Source organism: Lepidochelys kempii, chromosome 4 (assembly GCF_965140285.1).
Source record: "Lepidochelys kempii isolate rLepKem1 chromosome 4, rLepKem1.hap1, whole genome shotgun sequence".
NCBI classification, from domain to species: domain Eukaryota; kingdom Metazoa; phylum Chordata; order Testudines; family Cheloniidae; genus Lepidochelys; species Lepidochelys kempii.
In genome coordinates, this window is record NC_136383.1 from 105,116,777 (window position 1) to 105,129,241 (window position 12,465).

Here is a 12,465-nt window from a genome sequence, read left to right on the forward strand (position 1 = left end):
GAGTTGCAACATTTAGAAGGTGAGTGCACTTGCAAAGGCATAGATCTTTACTAGGCAACTGGAACTGGAGGAGATATCTAGCTGAATATGTACCCCACTATATCCAGTTACATTGTCCATGATCACAGGCAGCATTCACACAAAAATATCATAGAATCATAGAAATGTAGGTCTGGAAGGAACTTTAAGATGTCATCAAGTTCATCCCCATGTGCTGAGGCCAGACCAAGTAAATCTAGACTATCCCTGACTGGTGTTTGTCCAAACTGTTCTTATAAATCTCCAATGATGGGCGTTCCATAACCTCCCTTGGAAGCCTATTCCAGAGCTTAACTACTCTAACAGTTAGAATTTTTTTCCTATTATATAACCTAAATCTCCTTTGCTGCGGGTTAAACCCGTTACTTCTTTTCCTATCTTCAGTAGACATAGAGGACATGTGATTACTGTCCTATTTATAACAGCCCTTAACATATTTGAAAACAGCTATCAGGTCCCCCGAACCCTGCATTCTTTTTTTCTCAAGACTCAACATACCCAGTTTTTTTTAAACTTGTCCTCTAGGTCAAGTTTTCTAAACATTTTATCATTTGTGTTGCTCTCCTCCTTCTAGAATTTATCCACATCTTTCTTAAAGTGTGGTGCCCAGAATTGGACACAGTACTCCAACTGAGGCCTCACCAGTGCCAAGTAGACCAAGACAACTACCCCCTCATGTCTTACACATGACACTCCTGTTAATATGCCCCAGAATTATATTAACCATATTAGCCAATGATATTAATCACATTGTTGACGCATATTCAATGTGTGATCTTCTATAACCCCCAGATCCTCTTTAGCAGTACTACTACCTAGCCAGTTATTCTTTATTTGGTAGTTAGGAAGGAAAAAAGTGTAGTACTTTACATTTGTCTTTGTTCAATTTCATCTTGTTGATTTCAGACCAATTCTCCAATTTGTCAAGGTTGTTTTGAATTCTAATCCTACCCATCACAGTGCTTTCAATCTCTCACAACTTGTCCTCATCCACAATTTTATAAGCATACTCTCCACTCCATTATCCAAGTGACTAATGAAAATATTGAATCGTACCAGATGACCCATGATAGGCCTCTGTAGGACCCCACTAGATACACCTACCCAGTTTAACAGCAAACCATTGATAACTACTCTTTGAGTACAGTCTTTCAACCAGTTATGCACCCCATAAAAATCCATCTAGACCTATTTCCCAACTTTGTTTCTGAGAACATCATGTAGAACTGTGTCAAAAGCCTTACTAAAAATCAAGATTTTTCACATCTAGTGCTCCCCACAGGGAGCCTGAGAAAGAAGGAAACTAGGTTGGTTTGGCATGGTTGATTCTTGATAAATCCATGCTAACTATTCCTTATTCTCAGATTATCCTCTAGGTGCTTACAAATTGATTGTTTAATCATTTGTTTCAGTATCTTTCCAGGTATTGAAGATAGGCTGACTTTCTATAATTCGTGGGTAATCTTTGTTCCCCTTTTTTAAAGAAAGGTACTATATTTGCCCTTCTCCAGTTCTCTGAGACCTCATACATCCTGTATGATTTCTAGATCATTGCTAATGGTTCTGAGATTGCTTCAGCTAATTCCTTAAGTACCCTAGGAAGAATTTCATCAGTCCCTGCCAAATTGAATATATCTATCTTATCTAAATATTCTTTAACCTGTTCTTCCCCTATTTTGGTTTCTGTACCTTCCCCCTTATTGATAATATTAGTTGTATTGAGTATCTGGTGACCATTAACCCTTTTAGTGATGACTGAGGCATAATAGGAATTCCACACCCCAGCCTTCTTAGTTGATATCCATGGATTGAACCAGCTCATCAACTGCTGTAAAGCAATGCAGTTCTGGTGAAGTCAATGCCAATTTATATCCTCTGAATATCTGGCCCTGAAACTCCATCCTAAAATTATTCCAGTATTGCCAAATCCAAGCATTCAAAACTCAGAAACAGGCCCCCAAAATCATGAGAATGCTTGAAAATCATGAAATATGTTTAAAAATAATAAATTTGGGGTTCTTTTTATTTAACTTCTGCTTTTTGTGCCTTTGGGGTACACTCTGTTCATGTTTTCAAGGGGTTTTTTTTGCAACCAGGGAGCTAGAAATTTATGGGTTTTTTTTTAAAATATGAAAGCTGAGATTCTCACATAATTCCATAACAGCAGGAGCTGGGACTTAAAACAAGTACTTAACTATCACAAGATAAAAAGTAGGAGTTGACTAGACTGTGAGCTGGTTGGGAATTTTTCAGTGGAACAATTTTCAGATGGAAAATTTGTCCATGGGAAAATTTCTATTTTGATGGAAACTTTTGATTTTTCTTTGTAAAATGGTTCCCAGCTCCATGACTTTCCCAGTCCCCAGGCTTCCAGACTCCTCTGGAGCCTCTCAGTTGGACTGCCCTGGAACTGGAGCTCCCAAAGCTCTTGGGCTTTCAGCCCCTTGAAAGCCCAGAGTCTGGGAAGCTCCCAGACTCCCTCAACTGCCTGGTGGGCTGCCAGGGCTCTGGTCAAAATGAGGTGTTAAAATTACACAATTCCTGTTTTCTGGGAAAGTTCTAGTTTTCATTCAGTCTCAGAACAATTAATTTCTGAATTTCCCTGCGAAACAGGAATTCTAGTTTCTGGCCAGCTCTCACCATGACTTACTTTTTAGTATCACTGTTGAATGATTCATGAGAATTTTTCTCTTCCCATCTCAGTTGTTCCTTTTTGTGCTCAAACCCACCCTTCTCAAAGTAATGTTGCTGGAAAGTGTGAGAGATGGGCAAAGCCTCACCAACCTTCTGTTCTGTGTATTGTACTTTGTTATAACCAAAACAATCTCTGTAGTTTCCTAGTTGCAGTAAATGGCTTTTGAGATTGATTAAATGTCTTGGCTTTGGTTCAGTTATTAATCATTATCTCAGCACCTATTTATTGTGCTAACCGTAGGCTACAAGCAGGAGAGATTATCCCTTAAGTCACTGCACTGAGCTCAGCTGGAAGCAATGCCCATTTGTTTGAAACCTAGCTCTATAAAATGTAGATTCCCCATGATTTTAACATGTCAGTTTCTATTTGTTCATATATAAAGTGCACAGTCTCTCAGATCATGAATAATTTGCCCTTTAGAGAAAATAAACAGTGTTTCCAGTTGTTTGTTCTTTACAGAATGGACGGGGAGAGGACTGGCCCATATATTCCATCTAAATTAATACAACAGGTCTAATTCAATGTGTTATTCTCATTTTATATAGCACAACCCTTTTATTTCAGTGGAGTTACAGTGGCTCAAGGTTGGAGTAACACTGTGATGAATCCAGCCCATTCTTTCTAGTTTATATAAAATTCCGTTTTCTGCTTTTTGAAAGTGCACTACTGCAAATTGATTTAGGTAAACTATGTTTCAGCTTGATTAAGTTTGTTTCTAAAAAAACAGAGGAACAGATACTAAGCTCGTATAAATCATAGAATCATAGAATCATAGAATATCAGGGTTGGAAGGGACCCCAGAAGGTCATCTAGTCCAACCCCCTGCTCAAAGCAGGACCAATTCCCAGTTAAATCATCCCAGCCAGGGCTTTGTCAAGCCTGACCTTAAAAACCTCTAAGGAAGGAGATTCTACCACCTCCCTAGGTAACGCATTCCAGTGTTTCACCACCCTCTTAGTGAAAAAGTTTTTCCTAATATCCAATCTAAACCTCCCCCACTGCAACTTGAAAATCAATGTAGCTCCCAATGATTTAAAGGTAATGTATGTTTTATCCAAAATGGCTTTCACACAGTAGATGCAAATCTAGCATATATGTCCTAATCTGTTCAAATTATTTGTAATTTTCTTTCAGTAAGAGATGTGTTGGTAGCTTGTCAGGTTAAAAATAAAAAAAATTCAATTTATTGTTCTTTCCCACTCAAAGGCACATTTCATGTGGTGTAAGGGTTAGTGTTCACTGACATACTTTATGGAAAACAATTCTACTTTATTGCAAAACGAAAACCTTTTTTCTCGGAAATCTTACTCTGGTGCTTTAAGGATTAACATTATGTTGAGCATCCAGTGGTAAATATGCCTCACTGGAAGTGAAGGAGTCCATAAATCAATATACTGTCATGCCAAATTTCTTCCCAAAGCAAGATAGGCTGTCAATTCTTCTTAAGGAAATCAAATTATATTCTTCACTGCCAAAAATACCCTAACCACAGGTTAAAGCAAGCTTTATGAGATGCTGTGTTAGCAAGTGTATGTAAGTACATACCTAAAGAGCACCCTGCCATGCTTACAACTCACACTCCTCTATTCTCACTAATCCAGAGTGAGGCTTGAGCGGTAGTTAGGGTGAAAATGTGTACAAGCTTAAACAACTATTTAGTGGCCAGTTAGAATCCCATTGACTCAATAGGACTTTCTGTTGACTTCAGTGGGAACTGAATTGGGTCCTGAAAGTGGAGATGATACTTCATGTGTATATATATATATATTTCCCCAAGTAGGAAATGGTAACTTATGTTTACAGTGGTGGGTAAAGAGAAGAGAGCAGTAAATATATCAGCCAGAAATATACAAGGCCAAATTTATCCCTGGAATAACTCTTCTGAAGCCAGTGAGGTTATACCATAGATGACTTTGACCCATAGAAATAATAATAGTACATTGTAGGACACTATTCTACTCCCATTTAAATTGGTGGAAATTTTGCTGTTTACTTCTAAGACAGCATATTCAGGCCCATAAACACAAGTAGAACCCTTCTGCAAGTGTTGTCTGCAGTAGCAAGGGCCAGATTCAAATTAATAAATTCCACCAGCATGAGTTATTACCCAAAATACCTTCATTGGGGGCACTTAATATGTAATACATTCCTCTCCCTGCACCAGAAGTGAGCCCATGTATGAAACAAGAAAAATGTTATTAAGGAAAAAGGAACCAGCAGGATCATCTTGGGGAAAAAACAGCAACAATCCATGTAAATGAATAATAAGTAAAACACACTCCCACAGTAACGTTGGCAGTAGTTTGCCACGTTGGTTCCCCTCTGCATAGTGAACAGCCACTATGTAAATATCCCTTTATCTCATCACTTCCCTCTTCCCTAAACCCAACTCACAGTTTAGTGTCAGCAAGTAGTATAGTCCCAGAGTCCTGAGATGCACTCGGACAAGCCTGTCTCCAGCCTTTTGGGAAGTGCTGCTTGCTGATGTCCTGAGGCTCCAACACCTAACCCAGCAATTGAGCAGAATCTTTGCCACAAGACAGGAACCATTTTTCCATTTCTCTGTTCAATTCCACTAACTAATCAATTCTTAGTTTGTGTACAATAATAGTGACACCCAAAGTTCCACTAGAGGAATTCTGGGTGAAAAGCTTATGCAGATTAAGCTCACTCTGTAGCTGTACTCGACTGGTTCACCAATAGATGGAAGCAAGGAGCTACTTCCATTTGAGCACTGTCCATCTGGAATTCTGGATAAACATCTTATGCAAATTAAGTACCCATTCTACCCTCTGTTCACCACTAGATACGAGCAGAGAACTCCTTACCCTCCAAAGCTTCAGGCCACAGGGCTTCCACAATAGTAGTGGAATAATGACAAACCAGAGAAAATGATATTTCATTTTTAGTCTTGCTTGCAATTAGGCCTGAAAATGTTGTTATTTCTTTTTCTTCTCCTGCACTGTTCAGCCTTCTGGGGACCAGAGCCATCTGTTCATTGTGGATTTTCCTATATTTCTGTCTTCACATATTTTTGATATTTTCTCTCCAGTCTTCATCCCAAACTGCTGTGTAAATGAGACTGTGCCTCTAATTTGCAAAGGTGGGGTGGAGCTCTTTGGATGGAGCTAAATCATATTAGTGATCTTGGGGGGGGGGGAGAATTAATGTTGGTTCATATTCTAGCCTAAAATGTTTGCTACCTGCCATAAAGGGCTTATAGTTATCAAAAGGTCACTATTGTGAACTTCAAAGGAGCCGTGAGCCCTTTAGAAATTACTCCTAGCTAACAGTTCTGAAATGAAGCTATTAGATGTCAGAGATTATGAGGCTTTTGAGACACAAATAACCCTCTCCCCTTGTCTTACAGGATGTAAACTGGATGAGAAACACTATCCTACAGTCTCCACTGGCCTACAGTGGGTGTCAGTAGTGAATCATCTGCTTGGAAAATCTGCTCTTGCACCTCTCTCTTCTCTATGGCAAATCTGCAAGGATCTCTGCAATCATAGCAATAGAGAAGAGATAGTGGGCGGGATTTACAGAAAACATCTAAGAGAGTCAGAGCACTCATGTGTATCCTTACTCCATCCTACACCCCCATGTGACCATGTTAGAGGCACAATCTAGCATACGGAGTAGGACCTACTCATTCCACAAACACCCCCACTGATTTCAGTGGAACCAATTATGGAGTAACAGCAAGATGCCACTCAACATGACTTAGGGTGGAAGAGGCTGGCTCTGTTTTGTCAAGCTGATATATTCAGGAGTCTCATCACATAGAACTAATTTAAATAAGGCTGAAAAAGATAACATTTTACAATTTTAAAAAGTTACATTTCTTAATGTTCTCTATGCGGGTCAAGCATCTACAGGATTCCAATACTTTAAATTCCTCAAGAGTAGTTTGTGAACCACAGGTTTTCAAATGTCCCCACCTACACAGATCCTAATTTGCTAAGAAAGTGTGTAATTAAAGTACATCTGCCCTCTTTTGCTTGACTACTTTGCACATTGTAATTGACTCCTACCCTAAATCACACAGTATCTGACAGTTTGACAGCAATAAACAAGTTCCTAACTTTAGTTTTCATACTGTTTTATACCTTTAAAAACAAAAATAAAAAGATATATGGTTTTCAATTATTTAAGAGCCAGTTTTTATCACTTGTACTCATGATTATCAGTCTTTTACTGAGTGAGTAGTTCCACTGAAATCAAAAGAATTTTAAGTGGCGTAAGGTTCCATTTAGGACAAGGGTGGTAGAATCTAATCCAAAATCATTAAGATTTGGTTATGGATCAATTGCACAAATGATGCGTCAAATTACTCTCACAATCTCAGAAGAAAATGCTTCTTCATGATATATCCAAGTTTGATCTATCATAGGCACAACTGGTAGTGAAGGCTACAGTTCAGGATGTCCAACACTTTCCATTATAAGACCCCCATTTTCAGTTGCTTGAATGTTCTTAACTGTCCAATCCAGGAGTCCTGTGGAAAAAATAACACGTGATCATGTGATTAAAGGCAGCATCATAATGCATATGCACAAGGGGGCAGACTTAATGTTGCATAGACAGCCTTAACTGAGGCATTTCCTACATGTTGAGTTCTTGACTTAGCAACATTAACTTTCTTTTCATGTCATATTTGTGTGTATACAAAGTAATTGTAGACAGCACTATTGATCAGCAGGGACCATGGACCCCCTGAACTACCCTTACAGACCACAGTTTGAGAAAAGTAATGGCAGCCTGTCTCTAGCTGCATATGGGTAGCTCGGCTGACCATAGAATCATAGAATATCAGGGTTGGAGGGGACCTCAGGAGGTCATCTAGTCCAACACCCTGCTCAAAGCAGGACCAATCCCCAACTAAATCATCCCAGCCAGGGCTTTCTCAAGCCTGACCTTAAAAACTTCTAAGGAAGGAGATTCCTCCACCTCCCTAGGTAACGCATTTCACTGCTTCACCACCCTCCTAGTGAAAAAGTTTTTCCTAACATCCAACCTAAACCTCCCCCACTGCAACTTGAGACCATTACTCCTCGTTCTGTCATCTGCTTCCTCTGAGAACAGTCTCGATCCATCCTCTTTGGAACCCCCTTTCAGGTAGTTGAAAGCAGCTATCAAATCCCCCCTCATTCTTCTCTTCCGCAGACTCAACAATCCCAGTTCCCTCAGCCTCTCCTCATAAGTCATGTGTTCCAGTCCCCTAATCATTTTTGTTGCCCTCTGCTGGATGCTTTCCAATTTTTCCACATCCTTCTTGTAGTGTGGGGCCCAAAACTGGACACAGTACTCCAGATGAGGCCTCACCAATGTCGAATCGAGGGGAACAATCACGTCCCTCGATCTGCTGGCAATGCCCCTACTTATACAGCCTAAAATGCCATTGGCCTTCTTGGCAACAAGGGCACACTGTTGACTCAATCACTATTGACCAGAATCTCTGAAGGACTAAATTCTGTGGCCTTGCCCTTGACATATCCGATAAACTCCCAGCCCTGCCCCTGACACACTCTGTATCCTAGTCCTTGTGAGGAAGTCCTCAGAAGACACCCTGTGTTGGTCTTCCTGAAGTCGTGGCAGGGAAATTGTCCCTTGGCTAGATTCAGTTCTTTTATGGTCTCTTTATGCTGCTGCAGACCTCTTAGCCAATGTAAGGGGGCTAAAGCAGGGGTGAATCTCACCCATTGATTTTAATAGTACTACTGATGTCAAGATACTATGCATTGGAAGTAAGGGTATCAGAATCTGGGCCTAAATAATTGCTTCATTTAGGTATTTTCAATTCCTGTCCTATACCACAAAGGACAATGGCACACAAGCATTTTTTTTTAGACATACCAAAAATTTTTGAACCTCAAAAGATATGGTTTAAAGTTTGTATGAAAGCTTGAACTGGTTCTTATTTACTCATTCCTCATTCAGATGTGAATTGTCAGCCACAATATTTATGAAAAAAATATTGTTAAAAAGTACAAAACCCAAGGAGACTACAGGAATGTTCACAGGTCTAAGCACGGAAACATGTTACCCAATCTGAAGCTGAGCAAATAATTGCTGTTTTGGTTTGATGGCTGAAATGCAAAAATAAAAACAGTATTTAGTTTTCAACCTAAACTGATTCCCCCGCCCCCCCGGTTTTTTCCTTGCTAAAACAAACAAAACAAAAAATTCATCCCAGCCAAATAAATGCACACTGCCAAAATGACATGTTAATTCACCATGACTTTTCAAAATGAAACACTTCCTTTCAAAACCAAATGTTGAAATGCCTCGTTTTAAAAATGTTGAGAAACCATTTTGACTTGTTCTAAATTTGTTTCCTTATTTTTTTATTTGGCTGAAACTATTGGCCGAAGTTTACTCAACTTCTTAAATTGTTACAGCTACCCTGAAATTGCATTTTTCAGCAAATATACTGTGACGGTGCCCCCCATACGGCTTTATGGAAACATGCTTATGAATATATATGATATAACTGGAATATGCTCTGTGCTACATATGCCATGTAACATATCTATGTAAAGGTTATGATCTACTGAATCTATCAACCCTATTTGTATGCATGTATCATTTTTGTATTCGAAGTTATGAATATTGGCCATGTACTGGCTTGATTTCTAAATAACCTTAGTAGAGCATTTGGTCAGTTCCTGGAGAAAGGAATTTGCAAATTTAAGTGCTCAATCAAGAAGCACTTAAGGAACAATGCATCTTGGAATGCTCCAATCCACATAAGAAGTCTTCCTGGAGGCATTCAAGATACCATGTGGGCAATGGCTCCTACCTGTAAAAACTGTGAGTCATGCATGGACATGTGACTTGCCCAGGGACTCCAGAACTCCATCTTGGAGCTGGACTTTGCATAGGAGAGAGGAGGGGGTCTCCACCCACAAGAGAAAGTCTATTTAAGCCTGTGGGAGACCCTTCCATTTGGTCTTCAGCTGGCTAAAGAGAGAGCCTCTCCATCCCTAAGAAAGAAACTGGAACAAAGGACAATAACCACAGCGGGTGTGAGTGATTGCTGGACCCAGACTAGAGGGAGATCAGTCTGTAAAAGGAAGCTTACTGGAACTGGTGAGGTTTTGTCTGTATTCAGTTTTATTAGACATAGACTTGTGGGTTTTATTTTATTTTGCTTGGTAATTCACTTTGTTCTGTCTGTTACTACTTAGAACCACTTAAATCCTACTTTCTGTATTTAATAAAATCACTTTTTACTTATTAATTAACCCAGAGTATGTATTAATACTTGGGGGGGGGAGGCAAATGTCTGTGCATATCTCTCTATCAGTGTTATAGAGGGCGAACAATTAATGAGTTTACCCTGTATAAGCTTTATACAGGGTAAAACAGATGTATTTAGGGTTTGGACCCCATTGGGAGTTGGGCATCTGAGTGTCAAAGACAGGCACACTTCTGTAAGCTGCTTTCAGTTAAGCCTACAGCTGTTAGGGGACGTGGTTCAGACCTGAGTCTGGGTTTGCAGCAGGCTAGCGGGTCCAGCTCAAACTAGGCAGGGCACTGAAGTCCTATTTTCTGCCTAACTGAATGGGCAGAAAAGCAGGGGCAGAAGTAGTCTTGGCACATCAGGTGGCAGCTCCCAGGGGGTTTCTGTAATCCAACCCGTTACATATACTATTTGCCTAAAATAAATAAATCAATAAATAATTCTTCCAACTCTAATCTGGAGGAAACTTAAAATATATTTTCAACACCACACGTATAAATATATAAAACTGTAGCCATAATTCCAGGTGTTTTAGTTTTTTGCTCTTGATTATTCCATATGAAATATATTGCTACGACACACCACAGAAATTGAAACATAGCACAATTTAACTGCTTTACCTTCATAACCTACAATTTTGTAACAGAAAATACATTCAGGGACATAAAGACAAAGGATAATCTACTCATTCACAAAACGCTGGCTCCAGACACACCCGACTCTATTGGACCTAATTGACAGGAGCCAATCAGTAACAAAACTCCTACAGTGCCTTTTGAAAGGACATAATATACAGTACAGAGTTTTTTCACAGATCTTCTCAGCTGTCTGCTTGCAGTTCTTCATCTGCATTGCCTTGTGTTGCTAAATCGGATGCTTATGCTTGAGATTGCATTAACGTTCTTATCAGTGTCACACTGACATGCAAATATCTTATATTATTCTTATGCAAAAGATCATCCTTCACCTGTATCTAGAGATGGTCATGCTAAGATGTGCATTCTTGAATATAAAGGAGGTTTGTTACCCTTTGCCAGGGGTGAAAGTAATCTAAAAGACTTACTGGTATGGGGGTCCGGCTCTGGGCCCTGGGAAGGGGCGGGGCCTCTGGTGGAAGGGGCGGGACTGGGGGGTCAGCTTCCTCCAGACAGCCCTTTCACGCTGCCCGGCCCACGCCACCTGGGGCTCTGGTGACGATTTAAAGGGCTCAGGGCTCCGGCCACTGCCTCGGTAGCAGCGACTGGGAGCCCCAGGTTCCTTTTAAATCGCCAGGCCCCAGGGCAGCTGCCCCTTTGCCGCCTCCATCAGTGGCCCTCGGAAGGGGCAAAAGGGGCAGGGACATTAAAGTGCTGCTGCGGCAGCACCCTTTGCCCACCGTAGGTGACCAGGTCTATAATGGACTGATCTGTACTGGCTTTTAGCATGAATCAGGTTACCCTCTACAGATGCTACACAATTACAGGGCCAAAAAAGTCCTTGCACCATTTTTATGTAATCTTCACTCCGGCAGAGCTCCCATAAGCCAGCAAAATGCAAAACATGCAAGACACAAGATACACTTCATAAATACTTGCCTATAATGTCATTAGATAAATAATGAAGTCAATGGTCATTTTGCTCAAGTAAGGACTTCAGGATCTGGCCAGTAATGTAATATTCTTTAAAACAGTTTAATCTGCAAAACACATTGGGCCAAATGCTCCTCTCACTTGCAGGGATGAACCACCATTGAAGGCATGGGTGGGTTACTGAGGGCATGTCTACATCGAGACACTGTAGCAAAGTTACAATTTAGAATGTCATTAAGTTGGACACTTTTTCCAGTTTCCTCTACACTTTCTTTCCTCTCTTTCTCTCAGCTTAGAAACTTTTGCTCCTTTCTCAGTTGCTGCTTTATTTTTATTCTCTCAGACATTTTCCAGGTCACCAAGGTATCAATCTGATTGAGACATGGTCAGGAAGAATAAGAAAAATCAATTTTGGAAAAATCTCCGTTCGCACTCTTTCATGTACATTTTGTTATATCCACTGTAAGCTTTTAAAAGTCAGAACCTCTGAGTTTTCTATTGCTATGTCTTTGGATGCCTTTCCTCCACTCATGACTCATGTGCTGAGAAAGGGTAAGCATAGACAACACCCCAGTCTACACATACAGTGGAAGAGACTCCCTTTTGTTTAGCCTATACTTTAGTATTCTGCATGCAGGCATGCAGACTTTCTTACTGAGCACTGAACTATGCCGAAAACCATAGATTTGCAATACATTAGATTTTCGAAGGCAACTTAATAAAATGCTCCAGACCTGCACGAAACATCATGTTCCCCCACTCCCCCAAAAGCTATTCTGTCCCTTACCATACCCAGGGCCAATCAGAGTAGGGGCCAGGAGGGCCATTTGTCCTGGACCTCAAGCTCAATGGGTGCCTCAAATTTAGACACTTGTTAATTTTTTAGCATTTGATAAGTTACTAGTTTTTATGCGCAT